This window comes from Adiantum capillus-veneris, chromosome 19 (assembly GCF_014529385.1).
Source record: "Adiantum capillus-veneris isolate H3 chromosome 19, ASM1452938v2, whole genome shotgun sequence".
NCBI classification, from domain to species: domain Eukaryota; kingdom Viridiplantae; phylum Streptophyta; class Polypodiopsida; order Polypodiales; family Pteridaceae; genus Adiantum; species Adiantum capillus-veneris.
The window spans coordinates 88,196,756-88,223,064 of record NC_140949.1 but is presented as its reverse complement, the minus strand read 5'-3'; positions in this window follow the sequence as shown (position 1 = coordinate 88,223,064).

Below are 26,309 nucleotides of genomic sequence, written 5' to 3'. Positions count from 1 at the left end.
AAACAACCTTTTGCGTGTGCAGGACATCGACTGGGATGATCGCGGTCCTCTTGGAGGCCCAGAGTGAGATCGTTGGCTCAAGGAAAAACTACCTTGTCCTTGCGCCAAGTGTGCAAAAGGGCAATTCCTCGCTTGAAGCGCATTGCTTTGGAGCACGTGGAGAACGAAGGGATTTGGCATCCTCGGAAAAGTGCTCGGAGGGATGATAGCATGACTCACCCGTCGCTTGAGGAGGTGCCCCATTGGTCTGTGTTCGGTGGTGGTGCATCGGCGCGCAAGGCCGAATGGCAGAGGCAAGAGTGACTGGGCGATTTGGGTGCACCGCATGGTGATCTTGCCGTTGGCTCTACGTCGGTAGCTCCTACAGCATCTTCTTCACACTTTGAGGTAGAGGATGAGTACATGTTTGACATGTGTGATGAGTTACTAGCTCATGAGCGTGACGTGTGCGAAGAAGATTATCAGCCCTACACTAAACGGGCTCCCCAAACGGAGGATAGATTGATGACGAGTACCCGAACACCTCTTTAGAACGGTGCACGATGAGCATCGTTGGAAGTACTCAACTTGCAAGAAAAATTCGGTTGGAGTAATGCAAGTGTCAATGCACTTTTTCCTGTAAGTATAGAATGTGGCTTTTATATACTCTCTTCCTCTCTCTTTATGGTGTTGTCTTCTAGGAATTATACTAATAAGTATGTTTGTTGTAGTTTGATGGGCAAAATGTTGGCAGTTGATCACCACATGCCTCCAGATCGTTGACGAGCTAGAACGTATGTCCCTGCACTTGGAATGGAGTATGAGCGCATCCATGCGTACGTCAATGATTGCATGCTATACCACAATGAGCATGCACATGCTACCTCATGTCCCGTGCGTGGGAGGCATGATACAAAACAGGTGTGAGCGGGGCACACCTATCCCGCAAGGTATTAAGACATTTTCTATTAATTCCTCACATCCAACACATGTTTAAAAGCAAGTCTACCGTGGAGCTTCTCGTGTGGCACGCAAACGATCGCTCAAATGATGGAATGATGCGTGTCCCTGCCGATTCACCTGCATGGAGGCGCATCGAAACTCAATGGCTAGAGTTTGGGTTGGAGCCTTGACACTTGAGGCTTGGGTTAGCAAGTGATGGTGTCAACCCCTTCGGCACTAAGTCTACTTCATGGAGCACTTGGCCTGTGGTGATCGTCAACTACAATATTCCACCATGGGAGACAACCAAGAAGGGCAATATGCTTCTTTCCTTGCTTGTGCCAAGGAAGTACAAAGTGTCAAATATTGACATTTACCTCGAGCCCCTCATCGAGGATTTGGAGGAGTTATGGAGAGGCATTCCTGTTGTCGATGTCTTACTTGCAAAGGGGGGAGAGAGGCTCAAGTGAGGGGAATCCTTATGTGGACTATGCACGACTATCCTGGGCTTGGAGAGATTTTTGGCAACCCCCTGTCCTCTATCTCTCTCTTTCTCTCTCTCTCTCTCTCTCTCCCTTTAGCTCCCTTTAGCTCACTTTAGTTCACTCATCTCTCTAACCATATGATATGTTTGTAGGGTTGTCCACATCGGGCCACAATGCATGTCCTACTTGCGGGCCATCGTTGGTGACGGAGAGGCCAGATTCCTTGCGCAAAGTAATCTATCCAAACAACCATCGTTTCTTACCCCAAGGTCATAGCAAGCACAAGGCTCCAAAAAATGGGAAGGCTCCTCTAAAGCTCACAATGGCAGATTGGGCAACCATTTGGGAGGAACACCACAACAACAATCCGGCTCCGTGTCCTCCACCAAAAGATATATCGAGATATTCCATATTTTTAAGGCTTCCATATTGAAAGGACTTAAAAATACAACACCTCTTGGATCCCATGCACATATTCAAGAATGTATCCCAAACACTATGGGACCACATTATTGGCAAGAAGGACTCTTTGGGGGCGAGGGAGGATTTGAGGCTTTTAAAACGTCTCCTCGCCTCTGCCACTCCACGGCGTGTCCCAAATGGAAAGATTGTGCTTCCTAAAGCACCATGGATGCTAGCAAAAGAAGAATTAGACAAGGTGAAGGGTACCATTGCCTCTATTCACACACCAACAGGATACATGAGGTCGTTAAAGGGAGCTTTCACAAAAGCGAATAAGGATGGAAGCGTTCAATTGTATGGGTTGAAGTCCCACGATTGGCACAAGATGCTTCAGGTATTCTTCATACTCCCTATTCTATCTATAGTTTGTGTGTATGACTATCACTCACTTTTCCTTTTCCTGATTTACATTGTAGTTCATTATGCCGGTGAGTATGTGTATATGTCTGGACAAGAAAGTCAGGGATGCTATTTTCAAATTAGGAGAGCTAGTAAGGTACACCACAAGACTCTACTCGATTACACCTTTTTTATGTACACAATAATTTCAACTAGCACTTAGTGTATCCTTGTGTGTTTTCTTGCAGATTTGTGAGCTCCAAGGAAATCGAAATAGATGCTATCCCTGCTGCTCAAACACTTGCAACAGAAACTATGTGTGCCATTGAGGATGCATTTCCTCGATCGGTCCTTCTTAGTCAAATTCACCTCTTGGTTCACGTGGTGGAGGAGATAGCTATATGTGGAGTAGTGCATGCACGATGGATTTTCTTCTTAGAGAGGTTTTTAAAGACTCTCAAAGATTTTGTGCGGCTACGGTCTCAACCAGAGGCATGTATGGCCGAAGGGTGGATTGTTCAAGAGGCATTTGTTTACATATCAGAGTATTTGGCACAAGTTGATCCTTCAATGCCTCGCATGTGGTCCAACGAGGAAGATTCAAGGATGACTTCACACTTGACAAGTGGAAAGGGGAAACTACTTAACATGGATATGAATCTATCCCGAGTAGTCGATAACTTTTGCATTCTCAATGCAAAGATTATGACCAAATGGGTGGACTTGTGGACAGTGGCAAAGTCCAGGCGTTTGCAAGAGAGGGAAGTATGGAAACAAGCACATAGAGGGAAACAAGCACATGGAGGAAGGAGGGCACCCCTAGTGCGTAGACACCTTGCATGTCTCCCAGATCTCATTAGTGCAGAGTGGATTCGTGAGAGAATGATCGAAGCAAAAGCGCGCGGAGAAGACATCACCAACAAAGAATGGGAGTATGCATGAGGTTGCGTACCAAAGGTAGAGTACTCATATACCTAAACCATATTGTCTCACTATTTGTTGAAATTATCTTTAATATGTATTTGATAAATTAATATATTTTTCTATTTTGTAGTGCCTTTCCTTTAACTCTATGTGGTCAAAGGGTCGTCACTTTCGTACGTGCCACATTGACGAGCGTAGAACCACCATGGATTGTGCCATCATGGGAAACTTTGACACAAATGGTGATGAAGTTAGGTACTGCGGAACTATTGAAAGGATACTAAAGGTTAATTTTAGAGCCTTTCATAGCTTCATCTTTGAGTGCAAGTGGTTTGCAAATGTGTCTAGACGACATGAGAATGGCCTCTACATGGTGGACTCTAGTGTGCATCACACAGGGAGGTATGACAATTTAGTTTTACCGCGCAATTGTGAGCAGGTGAGTGACATGTACCTTTTTTATTCTTATTTACTTGTTGTATCGTTAGTTATACCAATGTTACTCACTTTGAGCTTCTATTTTATAGGTCATCTATATCCCAGCAATACACCAACCAAAACTTTGGTTCGTAATTCACGTAACACCTCGGGGGAGAACCAATTTTTTCACTAATGAAGTGGAGACTATCTTCGACCCTCTTCGACCTCCGACTTTGGATGAGGTGGAAACAGAGGAGAGGGAGGTCAATGAATCAAGTCCGGCAGCAGCAAGTCTTAGCGAGGATGATTATCATGATGATGAAGATGATGAGATGGAGGATGACGAACTCGAAGATGATGAAGCTGGCAAAGCATCCACAAACGGCAATTCCATTTCTCTCTTTATTGATTTAGGAGCCATGGGCTTAGAATTGGATGATGCTTCATGTAGAGATCTTTTGGAAGATGATTCATAAACATTTTGTAGTTATGAAGTCTTTTTATCATGTAATCCATTCACCTCTCTCTCCCTCCTCTTTCTCTCTTTAGATTTGAGAATATGCTTAATTATGTTAATCAATTGACAATGATTATTTAAGTTGTAAACAAGGGTAGTCTTAGGCTGGGTTCAGACGTGGCGGCTGGAGGAAGAAAGAATTTCTGCAGGTCTAGCACTACCTCGTCTAAACGGTGTTGGAGGAAGAAGAGTGAAAAATAGAGAGAGGTGGACAAAGGCCAGCAGCTCTTCCGAGAGGGGGGGGGAGGGGGGTGCCGGAAGAAAAATGACGGGCCCGGAGGAAGGTGATATCTACTGCAGCAAATAGGCTTTTGCCACGCAACTTAAACGCCCCTGTGGAAAGCATTTCCGCGTGGCGTCTGGACCGGGCCTTATATCCCCCACCTCCTTCTCTTTCTTTCTCTCTCTCTCTCTCTCTCTCTCTCTCTCTCTCTCTCTCTCTCTCTCTCTCTCTCTCTTTCTTTCTCTTCATTTTTATAAACGAATATAACGACGGTAATGGACGCGGTAATAATAGCGGTAGTAACAGCGGATACAATCGTGGTAATACTTTAAACACAAAAAAAACCCCCGCCCTCCTCTCTCTTGTTTCTCTCATTGAATTTACATCTTCTCTCTACAAAACGCGGTAAAACAACGCGGTAAATACTTGAAGATTTTCATAGTGCTCATTGTCCCGGGGGGGGATTTTTCTAGAGAAGTTTGTATGGGAAAATTTTTAAAACAGTCGGGCTAAGAGGGATCCCCCATAAGCCCCATAAAGGGAGTTCGATTAAAGGGCCTTCATTCACTTAGAGGGTTGGAGGTGGCCCATATCCCTTTTAGCCCGTCATCCATCTTCCAAGGAGTACACTAGCATTGCAGCTTGCCCACTCATACCTCACTCTCAAACCTTCCTCCTAGAAATCTTATTGCGCTGAAGCTCCCAGGCATCCTTGAGCGGAAGAGCTACCAAAACACCCTGGCAACGCTAATTTAGGGATAAATAAATAAAGGAACTTTTGTTTAACAAAATTCCCAACGACAGGTTAAGTTTCCATGTGGGGGCGCATCAGTGTATTGTTTCCACTAAGAAATGGTAGGAACAAACTAAAAAAATTGAGTAGAATTTATCTGAGAAGGGGTTATGGCTCGCATCTTTGAGCCTGGAGAACCGTGATCGGTGTGAAAATTATATTATACCTGCTCCGGCTAAAAATTCCTTCCAGAAATTGTAGATAAAGCGAGGTTTTGAATGTGCACCCACATCTGCATCCTCAACGATTGATCTTATCAACCTGTCATGACTGCAGAATCACCTCTCTCTCTCTCTCTCTCTCATATAACATGTCTTGAGTTCAACTATTCTAGTGGGATAGATCTTTAAGGTCTCTTGGGATAGTTTCCTATGACTTTAAAACAATCATCATCTTCTTCTTCTTCTCTCTCTCTCTTCATCTCTCTTCAGTACTCTTTGCAACCCTCAAGGTTAACCGCTCTATCCTCCCTCAAACGCCTTTCCTACACCTCTCTTCATGCTGCTAATCTCCTGTGCCCTGGCAGGGGTCGAGACTGGAGAGATTTCAATGGTCAAGACTTCAGGACACTGCTCTAGAATCCTTCTCTCTCTCTCTCTCTCTATCTCTCTCTCTCTCACAGGCGCGTGAATAAAAAATAAATAAAAAATCAATATCCGACTCCCGCTGCTAGAATTGACTGCCTGCTCTCGCTCTCTTGCAGCTAATTTGCTGTCTGATCGACTTGCTCTCTTCCAGCTGCTCTAGCTGACCTGAGGCTACCCGGGCTGTCAGGGCACAGATTTCATTGTCATCGTTGACTGCCGGGAAAGGATCAGGGGTGACGATGGGCAGGGGTACGCCATCATCTTTGGGCTGCTCTTTGAGAGCCGCCATTGATCGCTGTAAGAAGTTGAAGGCATCGACAACCACAATGGCCTACTAGTTTGTTGCTGGAACCAGTCCGTGCCGGCGCGGACTGGTTGCAGCAACAAACTAGCATAAGGCTATCATGGTCTCACTCTCTTGTTGTTGCGCCAGCTGACCCGAGGCTACCCCTGCTGCCTACTCTCGCTCTCTTGCAGTTGCGCCAACTGACCCATTGATCCAACAAGTGAGAGATGTTTATAAGAGTAGCTGGTAGCCGCATGTGCTCATACAATCTACGGTGGCGGGTGCTATCTGTGAAAAATATGGACCCATTAGAGTGGATGTCCAAGTCGTTTGCAAACTTGATTGGTTGTGTCGGTGTCCCAGCTTGCTGAGTAAGGACCCTTGCAACTCCACCTTCTGGACCAACTACCAAAAGGCCATAATAGGCATCAACAAAGTAAAGATTGTCATTGGCCTTGTTGAATTGCAGCCTCAATGGGTGGCCACATTGTTCCTTGTATTCTGTGCGTTTAGCTCTCGTCGATGAGTTGCTTGGGTTAGTGAAAGCAGCTTGTATTCCTGCACAAATTTCATTGGCATCGTTGACCCGTAGGGGAAGGATCAGGGGCAGCAATCGGGGTAGGATGGGAAGGGGTACGCCATCATCCTTGGGCTGCTCTTTGAGAGCAAGTGTCACCATTGATCGCTATAAGAAGCCGGAGGCACTGACAACCACAACACCCTACTAGTATGTTGCTGCAACCAGTCCGCGGACTGGTTGCAGCAGCAAACTAGCATAAGGCTATCATGGTCGGTGGCGCGGTGCTAGAAGGAAATATTATTTGTTTTTTTTTAGCATTATTAATAGATTAACTTCTGTATACACGATATCAAGTGCAAAAAAAACCTCCTCTGAAGTGCACCTTTTTCTTGATAGGATGCTTTTTGAAGCAATGTGACTCATATCTGGCATAAGTTGTGAACCCTGGTGTAGCAATTGCCTATACGCAGACATTATGTACCCACAATCAAACATCGCAATAATCCAAAGTCGTGTACTCCATCAGAGGCACCGCCAGGCACATCACCCTACTAGATGTTGTTGCAACCAGTCCGCGCCGTCACGGACTAGTTGGAGCTACAAACTAGTAGGCTACCGTGGTTGATGACAGGGCTCAAACGAAACCAATGATTTTTTATTTTATTTTTGCATTATTAATTGATAAGCTTCTATCTATACGATATCAAGCGCAAAAGGCGAGAAAAAAACCTCACGGCCCTCACAATATGTTGGAGGATGTTTTTTTCTCACCTTTTGCACAACGTCCCCGACATTGACAGCAGGCTAGAGGAGTTATTTTAATTTCCACATCAAGAGGGGTTATTCTTTCCAGTTCCACATCCGACTATCGTTTGAGAGCTGATGACATGGCAAGAGGGGGTTTATTTTCCCTTATTGCATCGCAAAATGGTTTCGACTGCCGTTTGGCAGTGACGGCATGTCAGAAGGGTTTTTTTTTTCACCCTCTTCACTTGATATTGTGTAGATAAACATTAATAATGTAGTTTTCCTTCTGCCATGGAATGGTTGCAATCGTCGTCCTCCGGCAGTGACGGCACGACAGGGGGTAGAGGGGGTTCACCCTTTTCACTTCATTTTGCAGATGAACAATTATATGATTCAAGAGAGTATGGTATTATGAATTTGATTGTAATGGGACATTACCCTTGTTTGGATTCAGTTTATCTATAATTTAAACTCATTCAAATTATTTTCTCGAAGTTAAATGTAGTCTGTGAAACTACAAAAAGAATTAATTATTGTATTATGTTTAATGGAATGTTTGAGTTTATCTGAAAATGAATTGTAGTCTTGCAATTGGAAAAGGCTCCTGAAGACGGAGATCATCTGTTATTGCTCATACACTTTGCAGTGATCAATTGAGTTCAGTGTCAGTCTCACAGAGAACTACGATGATACCAATCTTCATGGTGATGAGAGCCACAATACATGCATTGGGTTAGGGGCATTTAATGATGTAGATCCTCATTTAGCTAGGCAATAAGCTACAATATAGTTAGCTCCATTTCATATTGCACCTTAGGTGGGGCTATTTTAAATGACATGGATGAAAGTCACTTGCAAATTGACAAGGGAGAGGACATTCTTAAAACAACAAGGGTGTATGGCTCATTCCATATGCATGAGTTTGTGGTTTGAAGTCTGATATTTCAGGTCCGAAGCCTACATTTGCTAGAGAGGGTTACATGAAGGAAAAAGGGGGCCTTTATAGTCACCATGTGAACATCCAAAACTTAGATGACATTAGTGACATGTAATCATTGTCATTTCAAAGTGCTTTTTTGGACTATATCATGCTTTTGGTTGAATTGTTTAAGGTTTTCTTTTGTGTGGTTTATTATTGAGCATCGATCATATCATTGATACATGGGACCCTCTATGGAAAGATAGAAATAGAGAGTACAAAGAGAAAGCTTCTTAGTCGCAGTTAGAATCAGTATTGGGAAAATTGGTTTATGTATGGGCATGAAATCAAATGACTATCCTGTAGCAAGCAGTTGTATCCACAAGCATGCATCATATCCCGCAGTGGCCGGAGCTTGAGCATTGTCCATGGTGGATCAACATGGATAGAGGATATGTCCTTGCAACGGAGAGAGAGAGAGCTACACGCTATCTAGATGAGGGGAGCACCCTTTGCAGACCTTCCACCACATACAATCATAGATGTCCAACATGACTTTGGACCAACCTAGCGATGGAGTAGCGATAGGCCTCAAAGAGGGCATCTCTTATAGACGACGAATGTGCTTCAAATTAATATATTTTCCTTGTTGATCCAAGCATATGTTTTGTAATGTGCTAGCAATCTATGTCTCACAAAAACTCTCGCAGACTTTATTGTATTTATCTATGTCTCCCTCATATAAGCGGTAGTTTCAACTATAAGATGAGTTTCTTTTGTGAGCATAAATATTCTTTGCAACCAAAATACAGTGTGTAAATAACCATTTTAGTTTCAAATTTGTTTGACTAGTAGTGACATTTCTCAAGAGACTTGCTCATTTATTTTGTTTTTTGAAAATGCTTGCTCGCTATCTCGTATAACCCCCCCCCCCCCCCCCCCCCCCCCCCCCCACACACACACACACACCTATTTTAAGTACAAAAATTGGGCATAGGGATGAGGGAGCTCTTGAGCTCGGACTCAGGTGCTTGAGAGCTCTTCGGGTAGCTTGTGAGTGTGTCTTTAAGATTATGTAGCCGATGGAAAAAGAAAAAGAACTTAATGAAAGAAAAATCGACCATAATTAAGTGCAAGGATCTCTTCATCAAACTTGACCTAGCTATGGAGGGTAGTGGCTCAGTGGACTTTCACCATGAACTTGCCCACACATAGCTTAGTCGTGAATTAATTAGAGGGTAGAGAAATCTAATGGAAATGATAATGATAATTAAAGATTGATAATCATTCTAACACAAAAGGATGGTAATAACCTAGCTAGCACACCATGGCTCTAATACCACTTGAAGGGAATAGGATCATGCTAGCTATGGTGGATGAAAGAAAAACATCGTGCACACAATTGAGTGTGTGTTGTCTAGATTATCACTCAAGCGAATTAGGTTCCGAGATCAATAAGCTTGGACTCATAAACACAATCTTGAGTTGTTGCTAAGCCATCACAAGCTCACCATAAACAAGAGAGATGTAATGCAAAATAGACTTGTGTTTATTCATTCACGAAATGAGCTTTAAGTAGCTCTACAACCTTGGTCCATAGCATGTGGGATAATTCCTCCTCTTCCCTCCTTCACTCAGACTTTAGGACAAAGCTCACACTTTACAACTTGGGCAAGGTGAAGGAGAGATGGGCTATTTTCAATAGATGTGACGTCGTGCTTGGCACTGTCTTGGTTGACATGTATGCCAAACGGGGTGCAATTCATAAAAGCACAAAAAGTTCTTGAGGAGGTTCGTATCCGGGATGTCGTCTCTTGGAATGCACTGATTGCAAAATATGCCCACCTTGGGCAAGGCCAAGGAGCTATGTAATTCCTCAATCCCTCAGACATTTGGCACTCAAAACCATGCTGAATTTTATCGTGCAACAACCTTGAAAATAAGTAAGATGGTGCCAACTGCAATATTATCATAAAGAACTCGCGATTTGTTCTACCGACTCAGCTTTAATAGCTCTAATAATCAAACCCTTTTGCACCCAAGCAGAATGTAGACTTCACAAGTGATGGAAAAACCCAACATACAGTAACAAGCGGGCCCTTGAACATGGAAAAATCCATGGCCAATAAACTCTAGAGTTCCCACTGCTACATTTCAATGTTTTTTGATTTCCCTTTCAAATGTGGTGGTTAAATTTGAGGATCTCTGCTTCTCATGCCTGATTGCGGGATATGCCCAACTTGTGTAGAGCCAAGGTGCTCTGGGCTGTTTTTAGTAGATGCGATTTCGGCGCCCCCTCCTTGCCACACATCAGTAGTTTCTCTGTCTGACGTGTGTGCTTTGAAACTCAGCAACACAGGGACAATGTGTGTGTGTGAGAGAGAGAGTGTGATAGAGAGAGAAGCTTTTTGCGCTACAAGAACTGTGTTGAGAGAGAGACTCTTTGTTGGTGACGATTGTCCGCATGTCCACCAAAATTTGAGGTGCCTCTTGCACACAAGTAATGTGTGTGTGTGTGTGTGTGTGTGTGTGTGTGTGTGTGTGAGAGAGAGAGAGAGAGAGAGAGAGAGAGAGAGAGAGAGAGAGAGAGAGAGAGAGAGAGAGAGACAACAACAACATCTCTACATCTCTAGCAGCTACTATCGGAACAGTCCCTCCGTATCGCCTCGCACATTACTCATGCCTCTTTGCTCGCCCCTCCACAAAGGTGATGCCATGTATGGGATGGCAAAGAGACACAGGGGTTTTTGAAAGAAAACGAAGTGCTTGGGAAATGCCTTGGTCGACATGTATGTCAAATGTTGTCTCAAGGAGTGCATTGATTGCAGGATATGCCCAACTTGGGCAGGGCCAAGGAACTCTAGACCATGTGCACTTTTGATCTTTTGAAAATTTTGTGTATCACAAGAAAAGGTGTCTTTCCAGGACATCTGGGTACAATGATTCATTTTGGTAATCAGCTATTGAATACTTGGAAGCTAGAAAGCGAGAGCACTTGCTAACAATTTGAGCGGAATAGTCAGGTTTTCAAGGCTGAAGTTATGTCATGGGTCGCACTTAATGTAGAGTATGCCAATATGATTAGGGCCTAGAAAAAGTTTTGGAGTTGTTTTAGCCTTTTTCTTGGAAAGATGTAATGACTGTGTCAATTTGTTTTCCAACTTCAAACATGCCTTTGCATGGTGAGACTCCCAAGTAAAGGTGTATGTCGACGACAAATATTCAAGTAAAAGAGGTAAAAGAGGTATCGTTTGCTTGAGGTTTTTGGTTAGATCTCAACATCTATTTAACTTTCTTGCTTGCATCCAGCACTGAAAGAACTTAGGGTAACTTAAGCTCAAAATTGAAAGACAAAGGTCCACATTGTTTAGAGAGAGAGAGAGAGAGAGAGAGAGAGAGAGAGAGAGGGGGAGAGAGAGAATAAATACTTTTCTTGATTTGCTTTATGAAATTTGTAAGGAGCAAGGGGTTTGAGGGTAAAAGGGGTCACGCCGCCACTGAAGGTGGCGCCGTTTTACTAGTTATCTTCTAAGTGTCGCATGATCCACATTTTTTCCCATGTGTCTTGCAAAAAGATGTGCAAACAGCTAGAGCTGGGTCCCGCTATGTGCATGCAAGGCATAGGGTGCATGGGCTCTTGCAAAAACAAGAAACAAAGAAATTTTTTTAGTGCATTCAGAGGTGCAAGAGGTCATTTAATGCAACCTTTGCACTGCATGCAACCAGCACGATGCAACTCTTAGAGTCGACCTAGGTTGATGTTGCAAAAGTTGCACAATTATTAGTGTTTTGTTAATCACATTTTGATGTTTATATAAAATAATAAAAAATGCAAGCTTTCTTGCATGGGGGAGTTTGCATAATCCTCTCCATCTTTCCGAATTCATGGGAAAACGAAAATCCCACGGTAGCATGAAAATTCAAGCACCTGCAGGCATTCAATTATTTTTAAGAATAGAATGTGATCCTTCTACTTTATGCATGTCCCAATGTTAGTTATTGTTGCACATAACTTGCATTTACTAGTTTGTGTACCCTCACTACAAGGAACGGCAACATAACTCTAAATATTATGTCATACTAGTACAATCGACGGCCTTTGGTCGCCTCACTACAAGGAACGGCAACATAACTCTAAATATTATGTCATACTAGTACAATCGACGGCCTTTGGTCGCCTCTCTCTCTCTCTCTCTACGTCATTGTGTGGCCGAAGGCTGTAGGGAACATTGTCCGCTTGAAGGAGTGATTGTATTATAATGTCACATAGAAAGTCACAAAGCAGCCTCAAGTTCAAGCCGAGCCTTGAGGGAGAAAGGTTACATCAGAGCTTAGTCAAAAGTACCTGGTAGAGTATTGTTACCAAACCTTTACACTACATGACTTGATCAGATGGTGAGGCCACGAACTATCGTGTCTTTCATAGTGACCTCTCTGTGGCTAGCTTCTCAGAGATTGTACAAGAATTTTTTTAATCAAGTTTTATATAAAAGTTCCTTGTTTTGCATTAAAGTAAATTGAATCCTTTGTGGAATGTGGATGATGGGATAGGGAATGGTCATTAATGACCATTCTCCATCATATTGGCGACTACATGGTGAACAACGAAGGTCGAGAGCCATGGTGGGAGTCAATATTATGGAATGACCATTCTCGGCCATCAAGGTCGTTGGGAGGGGGGCCAAGCATATATAACATGTGACAATTGCAAGTAGTGTCTTCTAACAAGGCGAGAGCAGGGGAGTAGGCGAGGGTGACTTGGCTTGCAGTTATCCGAGAAGAAGCTATTACACGCACTGACCTGGCTTGCAATGATGAATGGGGAGGCAATGATTATGGCATTATTCATTCTGGTTGCTGAGTTGCCATGCAATGATTGGCAATGATGAGCTAGAATTTTGACGACTGAGTTGGAAACCGTTTATTGTCATGCAGATTGTCAGGTGCAACATGTCATGCACTGGGTATTATGGCTACCGATGTGTCATTAATCTAGCAATGCATGATCAAATTACCATCAGTAATCTACATGGATATAGGGTCCAAATCGACAGCCCCCTGACCAGAGACCTTGACGAGAGAAGCCATAGATCGGTGGGAGCATGGCTGTCACTGTAAATTTTTTTTGTTTTCTTAATATATTTTTCCACTTACTATTGTGAGTTTGGCAAAAATTAAAAAGTTAAACCCTTTTATTTGGCAAAACTCACAAAATGTGAGCGATAAATGTATTAAAAAAAAAGTTGAATCCTTTTCTTTTTTTTTTCAAAACTCACAATTGACAATTGTAAGTGATTGTATTATAATGTCACCAAGAAGTATACAAATCAGCCTCTAAACCCATTTACCAAGTGTTAATTCATGAGGCCGATTGGAAAAAAAAGTTAAATCCTATAGGCTTTTGTCACGATAAGGTTGAAATCTAGTAGAGAGAGCTTGATTTGAATAGGTAAAAAACTTTTAATAGGCGCTGCCAATCTTTGTAAGGGTAGGATTAAGGGGAATCTCTTTGGATTCATGTATGGCTTTGAGGCTAAAAACAGGGGCAGATGGCACGTGGTCAATCTTCTTATTTTAGAAAAATTTAATCTCGCTATCACTATCAAGGGTGTTTTGGGAATTTTGGAAAATTTGAAGGGCATTTTGATCGTGCATGAGAGACTCGGCCCGAGCCTGCCCTCGAGCCTGGCGGAGGGTAGACAGGTCGTTGCAAGGAAGATGCAAGTGGAGTGAGGAGCAAGGTGGAGGATAAGGTCTCCGTGCTTTATATGTGCTGTCGAAGCGTGCTCCGTGTGTCTTTCGCAAACCCAAGAGGAAATCTTCTCAATCGCGAGTGATGGATCGTCTCTCTCTCTCTCTCTCTCTCTCTCCGTCTCTAGTTTTTGCGCAGGGTGGGAGTCACTCTCTCTCTCTCTCACATTGGTTTGCAGGCACAAAAACTCGGATCTGAGAAATTCCACCACTTGGAGAGCAATGGACTGTACTTGCAAGGGCTTTAGGGAAAGCAACTGAAGAGGTTAAGTATGCAGGGAGCAGCGTGGGTGGAGGACATTCAGAGGCTGCAGAGGGAAAAAAATATCTTCCTTCTTGAAGGTCAGAGAGTGGAGCAGGTTGGGGACATGAGGAGAGAGAAAGAGAGCTCGCTGCCTCTTGCTCTGTGGATGCCACGGTGATGGTAGGGCCAGGCGCGTTTTCTCTCTTTGATTAGATCATGGGGCTATCGTTGCTTCCTGCTCGGGATGAGCTGCAGGGCTGACGATGGGGTCGGGGTTGGTGTGTTCGGGGCGCAGGAACGGACGACAATGGAGAGGCTTCGAGGTTTTGATATGAGAAGGGAAGAATCTTCTCAATTAATTAATGAGTTCTGTGATTTTAGACCCAGTAGTGTGGTAGTATCGAAGTTTGAAGGTTTTCTCTTTTCTATAGTGAATATTTGACATATTGAAGGTTTTCTCTTTTTTATAGTGAATATTTAACATATTCCTTCGCTCACAAGATTTCAATCTAGCCAAGATTATGAAATTCGATAGAAGAAAGAGCCTGGCAAAGAGACATTAAGGGCTTTCCATGAACATTGGTACAACTTGTGTATTTGTGCTTTCAATTTTGTGTCGAAATTCAAGGGATTTCCTAGTACTTACACTAAATCCTTTTTTGGGGCAAAACTCACAATGGTGAGTGTATTATGTTAGCTAAAGCAAAAAAATTACAAATTATGATCATGCTCGAGCCGAGCCATGACATCTTCGATCACCCATAAATGGTCGGAATCAAAATGGGGGACAATCATGAAGAACATCTGGTCCCCTCTATTGCCGCTTGCAATGAAGATTTTTCTTTGGAAGGTTCTTTGGGGGGCCTTACCTATAGGGTGAAGGCGCAAGCTAGAGGCATTGGTCCCGATCGATTCCCACAATGCAGAACGGCTAGTGATGACCTCCCTCACCTTTTCAAGGAGTGCTCGACTATAAGTGGCTTGGCAAAAAAGATTTGCAAATCGGTTCAAAAGACCTGGAAGATAGGGTTCTTCAAGAACTACCTCTTCCTGGGTGGGATGGTTCTAAAGAGCCAAATGCTACTTATCAACATACAAATTGTCGGATTCTTCTACTTCAAACACGTATGGAAGACAAAGAAATGTCAATTATTCGAGAACACCTTGGAAACAGCTAGGTTCACTGAAAGTGTCCAAAAAGCAGGGAAGCGTTTGACACCATAGGGAAACAAATGAACTGTGATGAATGGAATAGGGAAATTGCTGCCACAATGTCTGGATAGATATTGGAGGTCCTTTTCATAGGGTTGCCGGGTGGCTCGCATGTCCGTCGATGTATCTATGACTAATTACACTAAATGCTTAAGGTCGGTTTTATCAAACACTACTGCTAGAAATCATGTGTCTCTACAATGATGGGTAGGCTCTCAAGCCTCATGGAGATGAAAATAGGCTAAAAAATGATGACATTGGGGATGGAATGTGTGATGCACAGGCGATAATGCACAAGAGGTAATAGTAAGGTGGTTTGGGGCAAGCGACAAGAAAAGCCACCTATAAGAACGTCTCAAGGCTCCCGTGGTACTTCTAGTGCTTGGGGCCTAATGCAAACAAACCACAAACACACATAGGCCAAAAATTATAGTCCCTCCAAGAATCAAGTCATCAAAATCCCCATTATCCATCACTAAAACTCATATTTAAAATAGCCACCCCATAGGGGAATCCTCTCCGCCCTTCCACCCTCTTACAACGGCTTATTAGGGATTATGGTTACAAAAAATTATATGCACCAATCAAACAAGTGGTGGAGCATTGGTGGGTAGTACATGAGAGAGAAATAGAAGAGATGTGGATTACGGTAGGAAAATGTGAAATTGTGAAAGTATATATACGGTAGCCATGGCTAATTTTGTTGATTCATGCATTACCAAAAACATTTTGCATCTCCAAAAGCAAACCCCCAAAGCCAGCACCTCATGTCCTTATGCAATGGAGTCTCCTTTTTCTTTTTTGAGAGTGGACATGTCCTTTCAGTAGTATCTCTCATAAAATATTTCTCCATGTGGAAATAATACATGTTCTTTGAGTACCCTTCTAAAGTATTTTTCCATGTGAAAATAATACTATCTTTATTTTTATTATTTTTATCCTAGTAGTATTTACAATGATTACCATAGCAATAAGGAGGTTAAAATAGACACACATCTAGAAAATATATTTTCTTTGTTTCTTTTGAGATAAACCCAAACCATAAAATAAATAAGCGAACTCACACCTATTAATAACAAACACTTTAAGAAAAGTTTGAACTCAAATTTGAGTCCTATAAAAAATACCATATCCGTATAGAGAGACATAATTGAAAATCTATTTTCTTGTTTTTCAGGCTCTTGTTTTGAAAATTTGAAAACCCTCCAAATTACAGGGTACCTTTATAAAATAGCCAAAAGAAGTATCCAAGTAATGAAAACGTGCCAGTTTTGTGATGGTTCGAATTGAATGTCGTATATCTCAATCTTTTCTTTTTTCCAAAACTAAGCTCTATTCTATGAGAGTCATTACTCATCCGACATCAAATTTCTTCTCTCCCCTCTTTCAAGTTTCTCTCCTTTGTGCTTCTGGGTGAAAATCTTCAAAGTCCTCTCCTTCATTGGCTTCACCTCCTTCTGCTAATTATTTATAGCCTTCATGTCTCAAGCAATACTAGTATCCTTTCAACAAAGAAATTATTCAAGGAGTTAGACGAATGTGTATCATATGCATGTAGATCACTTGCAAGAGTATGAGCCCATGAGCAGGAAGAATAAATGACACACCATTTTTGAAGCTTTGAAGGAGAATTTTAGGACATAGGACATGAAAAATATCTGGACCTTTGGGTCAATAGTAGAGTGTACCCTAAGAGCCCCCTTTTAAATTTCAATCCACCTTTCAAAGATATAACCCCATTGGTGAACTATGGAAGATGGCCATATGGTTTGTACTACGACACTAGGCATTGGCTGGACGTAATGATGTTCTATAGCTGGAGAGAGTGAGTGTATAAAAAGAGAAATTTTGCTTGAACTAGACTATGGTATGTGCTATGCTCAACAACCCAAAGGCAAGAATAACAACATCAAGGAGCTTATGATGAAGCTTAGACGGGAGAAAAATACGCTAGCTACTTGGAAAAGAGAGAGAGAAGATCACAAAACATTGAGGAGCTAAAGGTTGGCTCATGTGGAATTAAGAAGAGAGTGCAAACCATCAAGTAAGTTCATTTAATTTTATAGGCTCTTTGACATGTTTCTTATCTTAAACTTGCATGCCTAGATTGTTCCTTCACCTCGAGTAGAATATCAAGCATAACACAACCACTTCTTTTTCTCCATACGGTCTCATACTGAATTGAAGAAATGATGATGGACTATTGGAAGATAAGAAATATGCCAAGATTTTTGCTGTCAGATAGCTTGAAGATCTTTTGAAAGAGAACCCGCTCCATGCACGGAATGCTCAAACCATTTTGTATTGAGCATCCTGTGTTCAACTTCATCCATTTTGGATGAAGTTGGTATATTAGATAAAGAATATGCTACAATTTATAAAGACATACAATAATGTAATGTGCAACACTACAAGAGTACTTACCTGACTTAAGTCCTCCTTTTTAGGTCTATGAAAAAACAAGTAAGAAGCTTCATCTCAAGCGCACGCTACTGTCAAACCCTTTCTCTAATCAAGAGATAAGATGACAAGTCAATGAGGAGGTGCTGCAAACATTGGAGAGCCCTTTCCACATTGAATGGACATAAAATTGCTACTCAATTGCTATCAATGGAGGAAGAGGTATATGACAATTATAAAAGTATTTTTCATGATTTGATTGCTCTGCAGACATACATTGTGTTGTTTTTTAAGGTTACTCCCGAAGAGTACAAGGGTGTTCTCAAGTTTAAACTAGATGAGTGTGAACTTGTCAAAAAGACTGAAATTGAGAGAATCACAATAGCACTCATGAACAGAGCATTAGATGCAAGCATGGCAATCGACGATCCTAGAAACTTTAGAGTGAAATCTAAGAACAACATATTCGTACTTGCCACATTCAAGGTGAGCCGACAATGTGTTTATTTTGGATTGAATTCTTTTGCATGTGTCATACAAATGGCGAAAAGTCTCTTTTTTGTAGAGAACTTTGATATATCGAATTGTGTTTTTTTATCAAACTAGCATTTTCAAAGTAATAATGGAAAGACACTTGATGTTCACAGCATGGAAACTTACAGATTGGACTAGCATATGGTTGCATATTTAAAGACCTTGAATTGCATGTACAATGTCTCCAAAGGAGAAACAAGAAAAATCCCTTGCATGGGAGGGGTCTATGGCTTTGATATATCGTATCGGAGGAGTGTGTTGCTACAAGACTCTAACTCTTGACTAGTTTTGGATATTTCACGAGCTAAGTTTCACATATGTATGATGCACGCACTTTGCAGGATCATTGAGAAACTCATGTTTCTCTACATTTGTTTTTCCTAAACTGCTTAACCTACCCTTGCAAAGCAAAGAGTTATCTTGGCCTTGGCAAGAGTTTTCTCAGATGTGGGCTTGCATGGAAGGCATGTGAAGATAAACCAAGATGAGGAGAGGTCTAAGAACGGTCAAGATGTTCCAAAGAAGCTCTCAATTGGTGGTGTAGAATCTCAACTCTTCCTACTGCCCACAAGAGGAATACAACATAAAAGCCAAAATTCACAATAAATACAAACACTGAGATACAATAGGTGGAAAAATTTGCACAATGCAGTGGTTGACCATGCAAAAAATGGTGCAGCGAGGACTTGCAAGGCAAAGGTGTAGAAAAGCTTAGATGAAATATTCAAGTATTGTGAGCTCAATACATGGATCGATGCTAACTATACAACTTTTCAAGACACTTTGAAAACCTTCGACAAGTATATCTATGTGGACAAATCAATGCATCACTCATTACAATATGGTAATGATATTACCTTGTTGATATTATGAAAACCTATTTTCTTACAAGGTATGCTCACATTATATGCAACCACATGCTTTAGTTTGCTAGGCAATATGGCAATTTGGCTATCTGGTCTACATAATTCATGGAGAAAAATCACTACCAAGCTCGTACTAGCTATTTCAATCACACCCACCAGGAAGGTTGTGCAAACAAAGACAATTCATGGGCAATATGGCAATTTTCCTATTTGGTCTACACAAGGCATGGAGAAAAATGACTACCAAAATTGTATTAGTTATTTCAGCCACACCCCCCATGAAGGACGAGCAAACAAATCCAATTCCTTGGAGGAGCTAATCAATGAATTCATCAAAAATTTATGCAATGTCACACCGTAAGGTACAAGTCAAAGATAGTCAAATTGGCCATGCAGTGAGATTAGCAAGAAAATGGTGAAGAAAAATAATATGGGAGACATCATTTGCAACAACACAACATGTGGACTGGTGGCTACAAAAAGAATGTGTGGGAAGGATTTGGACAACATCGTTGCAAGTTTTCTACATATATCAAGTCCCCACAAAGAACTATTTACATAATCCAAGCTTGATTTAATCTCACCTTGCAGTAATGTGAATGGTTTTGCTTTAAACAAAGTAACTGACAACAAAAAATTGCGAGAAATACGAACCCATTTGTTGCAGTATAAATATACATAAAATGTTGTTTAGTCCTCAAGAAACATGACAAATATTTCTGGTCTTGTGTTAGAGATCCTCTTCCTCTTGCCTTGGTCTTTTGATAGAGCATTCATCACTACCATCTTCTTCTGTCACGAGCACATTGATGACGGGCACTATTGTATCAATCTCTGCTTTGGCATGGGGTGTTGGTGATGTCTAACCGCATTTATAACGTCTCTATTTTTGAAGACTCCACTATTGTTAGACCTTTGTCCTCCGCTCTCAAAGCTATCTTTCATGCTTCTACTATCTTATTGGTCAATTATCTCTATTTGATTCCACATCACTAGTTTTGTAAAACTTTGGGCTTCTCATGGCTTGCACAAAGCAAACAGTGAGAAAGGTGTACCTACAACCAAGCTAAATTTCTTTTTATCGTGTTCCAAACAAAATTTTACCAAATTTTCATGCAACTATGAAAATTCAAAGGTATGAGCAAAACTAAAGTGTTCTACTTGAGCTCCACAAATTGTAGAGGCTTATTTCAGTTGTGTGCAAAATCTACAGAAGAGTCAACCTCTATTTCAGGTGGACCAAAAGAACAATGGGTTTTTTGCATGAGACAATCAAAGAATTTCTTATTGAGTTTTCAAAGATAGCTATGTCTTGACAGACCATGCTTAGAGAGTGATTGTGATGCCATATGATATCAATTCCCTAAGGCTCTTGCGGTTCAAGTCGTGGGAATGGTGGTGAGTGGAAGAGAGGGATGGGAATGGGGGAAGGAGATGAGCACACACTAGGTCTTTGATGGAGCTTGTGAGACTAAAGGTCTCACTCTCCTTATCAGCCACGGGGCCTAAAACCTAACAATCTCCCACTTGAAGGCCAACATGGCCAAGTGGCTAAAGAATGTAGGGGCCATTATGTACAGCTGTACAAAACGTTAAGTATGAATGTAGCTTCAGCCTACGCCCATCATCCCTATACAATGTCCAAATTGTTTTGAGGCTAAGCTCTTTGTTAGAGCATCCGCTGGGTTTTCATCCGTGTGAACTTTGACTAACTCAATGTGTTTTCTAGCCTAAATATTCCGTACCACATGATACTTGACCTCTATGTGTTTTGACTTGGAGTGAAACATAGGGTTCTTTGCTAGTGCAGATGCACTCTGACTGTCACAATGTATCACTGGAGTCTGGTGTATACCAAGGTCTCCCACTAGACGAGATAACCACACAACTTCCTTACTGGAACTGGAAACTGCAACATACTCTACCTCAGTGGTGGAAGACAAAGTACAACTCTGGATACATGATCTCCAAGAAACTGACTCTCCAACAAACAAGAAAATGTAGCCATATGTAGATCTCCTAGTGTCCACACAACTCGCATAATCTGAATCAATGTATCCATGGATGCATTACTATTATTCCCAAAGTGTAAGCACTTGCTAGATGAGCCCTTGATGTATCTCAAGATGTGCTTCACTACTTCCCAATGCTTTCTGCTTGGATTTTCCATAAACCTGCAGACCACAATTACCATGTACATAGATTTATCTATGCAATTGTCTTCAGCAAACATGTTGTTTTGTTTGGCTTCACATGATTCTATGGTGCCAAAACCTCCACTATACTCTGTAAAAGCTCATCTAGAATTGATGAGAATAATCTATGTAGAGATCACTAGCCTATGAAACAATTGCAACACAATCTATATCTTCACTAGAGCCACTAACAGACAAATTTCCATGTGATCAATCTTTGAGAAAATGCATCAATTTCAATTTTAGTATCTCATGTGTTACATTGCCCAAAACATGATCCTCCGGGACTAAATGTGCTACTTCCAAGGCTGCATCTACTTTATCTTTACTTCTTGCACAAATTTGTTCCCAAAATTCATCGTAGCTAAGGACATGCAGCTGATCTACATCACCTTTACTAAAAGTAATCCGGCGCTTTCAAGAATTCCTTGGTACCAGCTCGCCCCAGTTCCACTTTATTCCATTCTCTTGACAAGATTGAGAGAGAAAGTGCGCTTTTTACCTTGCTTTTAATCCACTTCGTCTGCTCACCCTTCCCTTCCTTTGACAAGGTTCCTGAGAGAGAGATGTTTTTCTCTCACTGCTTGCTTCATTGGAGAGAGAGAGAGAGAGAGAGAGAGAGAGCACTTGCAATCAAGCTCCCTCCACCTAATATCCTTGCCTCCAATATTCTTCACACCATAATCCCCCAATACTTCCCTTTGCTTGCTTTCTTCAGGTGAGAGAGAGAGAGAGAGAGAGAGAGAGAGAGAGAGAGAGAGAGAGAGAGAGAGAGAGAGAGAGAGAGAGAGAGAGAGAGAGAGAGAGAGAGAGAGAGAGAGAGAGAGAGAGAGATTCTCCTGCTTCATATCACCCACTTTGTATCCTATACTTCATTTTCTCATTAGTTCTTATCTATTATCTTTTGAATCCCCTTCACCCCTCCTCTTATTCCCCCTTTTTGCCTCTTTCCCATTAATCACATTGGCATCATTGATGTGCCATATGATTGGGCATGATGATGTGGCAAGTGACGAGTGGAGCATTGCCAAATTGGTTGCAAGGAGAACTAGAAATAAATGCAATGGCCCGTAGAGTTTTTTTGTCCTCTATGGCGACCCCATCCAAGGCCTGTAGCGATCATTGTGAGCTGATCTTGCCTCCTTGCTTGCATTGTTTGCTGCTGCTCAATGATCATTTTTTTCCTATCTTTCCCCCCTTCACACACATTAACCCTCCCATTATTTGGGTGGCCCCCCTTGGGCATTTGGGTGGCCATTGCAAGGCTTCAAGGTGCAACCAAAGGTGATTGCATTCAGCAAAGGCCTTTTAGTTGCATTTGGTTAAAACCCCCCACAGCTTCCTTGCCACAGTCATAATGGGCATATCCAACAATCAATGTGTTCTAATAGACGACATTTCAAACTGAAAGCTCATCAAGAACTTTGTGTGTTTTCGTAAGGGCACCACATTTGACATACATCTCAACTAAAGCATTGTTAAGCACAACCTTATTTTACCAAATGCATGGCATTTGACATACTAATCTAGTGAAGCATCGCCGTGACTCAAGATGTTTCTCCTAAAAACCTTGATTGACATTTATATTCGATCAAAACACTACCAAGCATGGCTTTCTTCTTGCACAAACCTTTGACTAGCAATCACACCTTGAATTCTCTTCACCATAATGTGTTTCACCAACATTACTCGTAAACTTAAGTGATTGTATTGGTGGAGGCACCACATTCAACATACATATCAATCAAAGATCTACCTAGCTTAACATATTTTCCAATAGCCCCAAGGCCAAGCCATGTTGGACTTATACCACTATCAATGCTTTCCAAATAATGTCATTTCGGATGGAAACCCTTCAAGAACCCTCTATGCTTTTGTAAAAGCATCATATTTATTATACATATCAACAACCCCAATCATCAGCAAAGCTTAACATTGTCTTGCACATCAATCAAGGAATTGCCAGGCATAACATTTGGAATTGCCAAACACCATAGTCTTCTTCAATGCCACAAAGCTAGCCGATGATTAGCATACATATTGATCAAAACTTTTCCATATGCAACATTAACATGCAAATCAACCAAAGCATCACTAATCACATTTCCCCCCCCATAGCCTATGACCAAGTTGATAGTAGATGCCATTAAATTTTTGCGGGAGGTGGTAAAGTCAAAGACATTGTGTCCTATTTGAGCTTCCCCTTGTGGATATAGAGTGTCATGACAATAGGTTCTCAGGTTGCCCCTTTGTCCTAGCAAGGATGTGGAGCCCTACTTACTTGCACAACATTGCTTAGCACACCATTGCTTAGCACACCATTGATTAGCTCTCTGATGACAAGCCTAAGCTTGTGTGAACACAATTTAAGATTTTAGCGAGCATCCAAGTGATGAGAGATACTATTTAAACACAATTTAAGATTTTAGTGAGCATGCAAGCAATGGGTTTTAATATACCACGTAGACACCCACATCATAACCACATAGTGCATAGAAATGTTTGAAAAAAAATCAACGTTTAATGTTTTTAAACTATTAGAATTACAAAATATCGGCTACATTTTGAGCTTGCCTTGAAGAAGACAGACAAAATTTTACAAGTTTAAGGGTAGACATTAAAAAATGTTTCAATTTTTGAAGCAAAAGAAATTTACATTTTCCCTTATTTTCTTCAGTTTGTGTGGACCTTCTCCCCTTTCTTCTCTTCATCTTCCTTTGAGGACTAGTATGTGACTTGTGCATTGTTGCGGCTAGAAAAAGCATGTCTTCTATTTTTAAAACTACAAAGGTGGAAAATAATATAGATTCTATTTTTCTACATGTATACACTCTCTTGCGTTTCAAAAAATGATTCACAACATCTCTCTATGGATTCTCAAAAAACTTTATGCATGCAATATGAAGCAAATATTCCTAGCCTTTGATACCAAGCTTGGTAGGTTCTCACACGTTATTCAATGGATTTAGGAGTGCTTTATAGCTATTGAAAAGAGAGAGAGAGAGAGAGAGAGAGAGAGAGAGAGAGAGAGAGAGAGACTAATATCTATATCCTCCTCCTCCTCCTCCTCTTTTGCCTTCTTTGTATTCAATTGGATAGCTCTCAAGGTTGCTTGCAGCTGCTTGCAATTAAATAGAGAGAAGGAGAAAGAGGAGGAGGAGGAGGAGGAGGAGGAGGAGGAGAATATTACTCTCTCTCTCTCTCTCTCTCTCTCTCTCTCTCTCTCTCTCTCTCTCAGTGCCCAAACAAAACTTTAAATACTAAATTCCTTCATCTTTTGTAGGTTTTCTTACCTTCTAATTTAAAATTTAGAGGTAACATTTCAAAATTTGTATGTGACATTACACTTTTTTCTCGAGCTTCGCTCCTAAGTCATGAAGTCTCCCAACGTTTATCGTGTTTATGATACAATAGACTTCACTTCTTGTTAAGCAGCATGCTGCACACACACACACACACACACACACACACACACACACACACACAAAAAGAGAGAGAGTCTGGTTGTCTAAGAAAAAAGAGAGCTACAGAGGGTCTCCTAGCTCCATGATGAAAACCTTATATAGCTGTTGCACATCTTTGGTTAACATGAAAGATGATCATGCCTATGTGTACCACATCTGAGAGATGCAATTGGCCATTGACGTGCAAAAGATGTGTAGTTCCATCGCCAGGGTATTATCACCACTTGGTTGCACTCACATCAAGCTAGTATGCTAAAGATGGATAATTCCAAGCCTTTAGAAGAGGTGAAAAAAAACATAGCTCATGTTTTGTCATTGGATGACTTATACATAAAACTTGGCATTCTTGAGTCCATGGGATTGGCCTCTAACTTGATGTAGGAAGAGATGAAGAATGGTTTATAGACATTGAAGCATGTTGTTGGGCCGTTAGCCTTCAAAGGATTATCTCCATACACATCCCACATTCAAGCAAACAAACAGTTCAAGAAATCATTAATGTGGTAGACATCATGCAAGGTCTAGATGACGGAGAATCAACCTTTTCACCATCATCATTAGATGTTGGATCAATGGCACCGCATTCTGACACCTTCCTCTCCCTACTAAAATTCTCAAAGCTTTCATCTCTTGTAACATGGATATTATGTATCCCAGTGCTGAAAAAAGGGCTAGGTTTAGTGCAATCCCACCTAGAAATGTATCAAAATGTACGCTTACTGTAATCATATGTAGGTTTTCCAAGTTTTTGGGAAAACATGTGTTTGAATGCTCAAAAAAAAAAGTCTCGGTTTAGAGTGATCCCACCTACAAAATAAAACCTTCAAATATAGTAAATTGATTTCTAAAATTTCTCATATGTAGGTTTTCCAGGTTTTTGGGAGAAAGTATTGTGTATCTTAGTGCTAAAAAGAAACTATGTTTATTGTAATTTAACCTACAAATTTTGAGATTTACCTCTAAATTTTAGATTTGAAGGTGAGAACTCCTACAAAGTTTGACAAATTTAGTGTAAGAATCATCAAATACAATAAATTTGCCTCTAATATTTCTCATAGGTAGGTTTTCCAAATTTTGGAAAAAACACTATGTACATGAGTGGTCGAAGACAATCTAAGTTTAATGTTAATATAGTAAATTTTCTTCCTTGAAAAGCGACCCCAAAGAGTAAGAACCCCCATTCTGGTTAAATATGGTGTACATGTCGACCAATTTTTTTTGAAACGGGAAGGTTTTTTTAAAGAGCCCCTCAATAGCCATTTTAGTTTGCTCAGGTCAAATACTTGCATGATGCCACATGACTTTGAGATTTTAGGATACACAATTGTATCCGAACACGTGCCCTCACCTTGCCTCATGTGAAAACTACTCAGAGCTTCCTTATACTCACCCTTCTCCTTCCATACATATGCAACATCCTAAACTACAAACATTAGTACCATTGAGAGCTTGTTGTGCATTTTTTAGTACATGATTACACTTATTGTACATGTTGCAAAG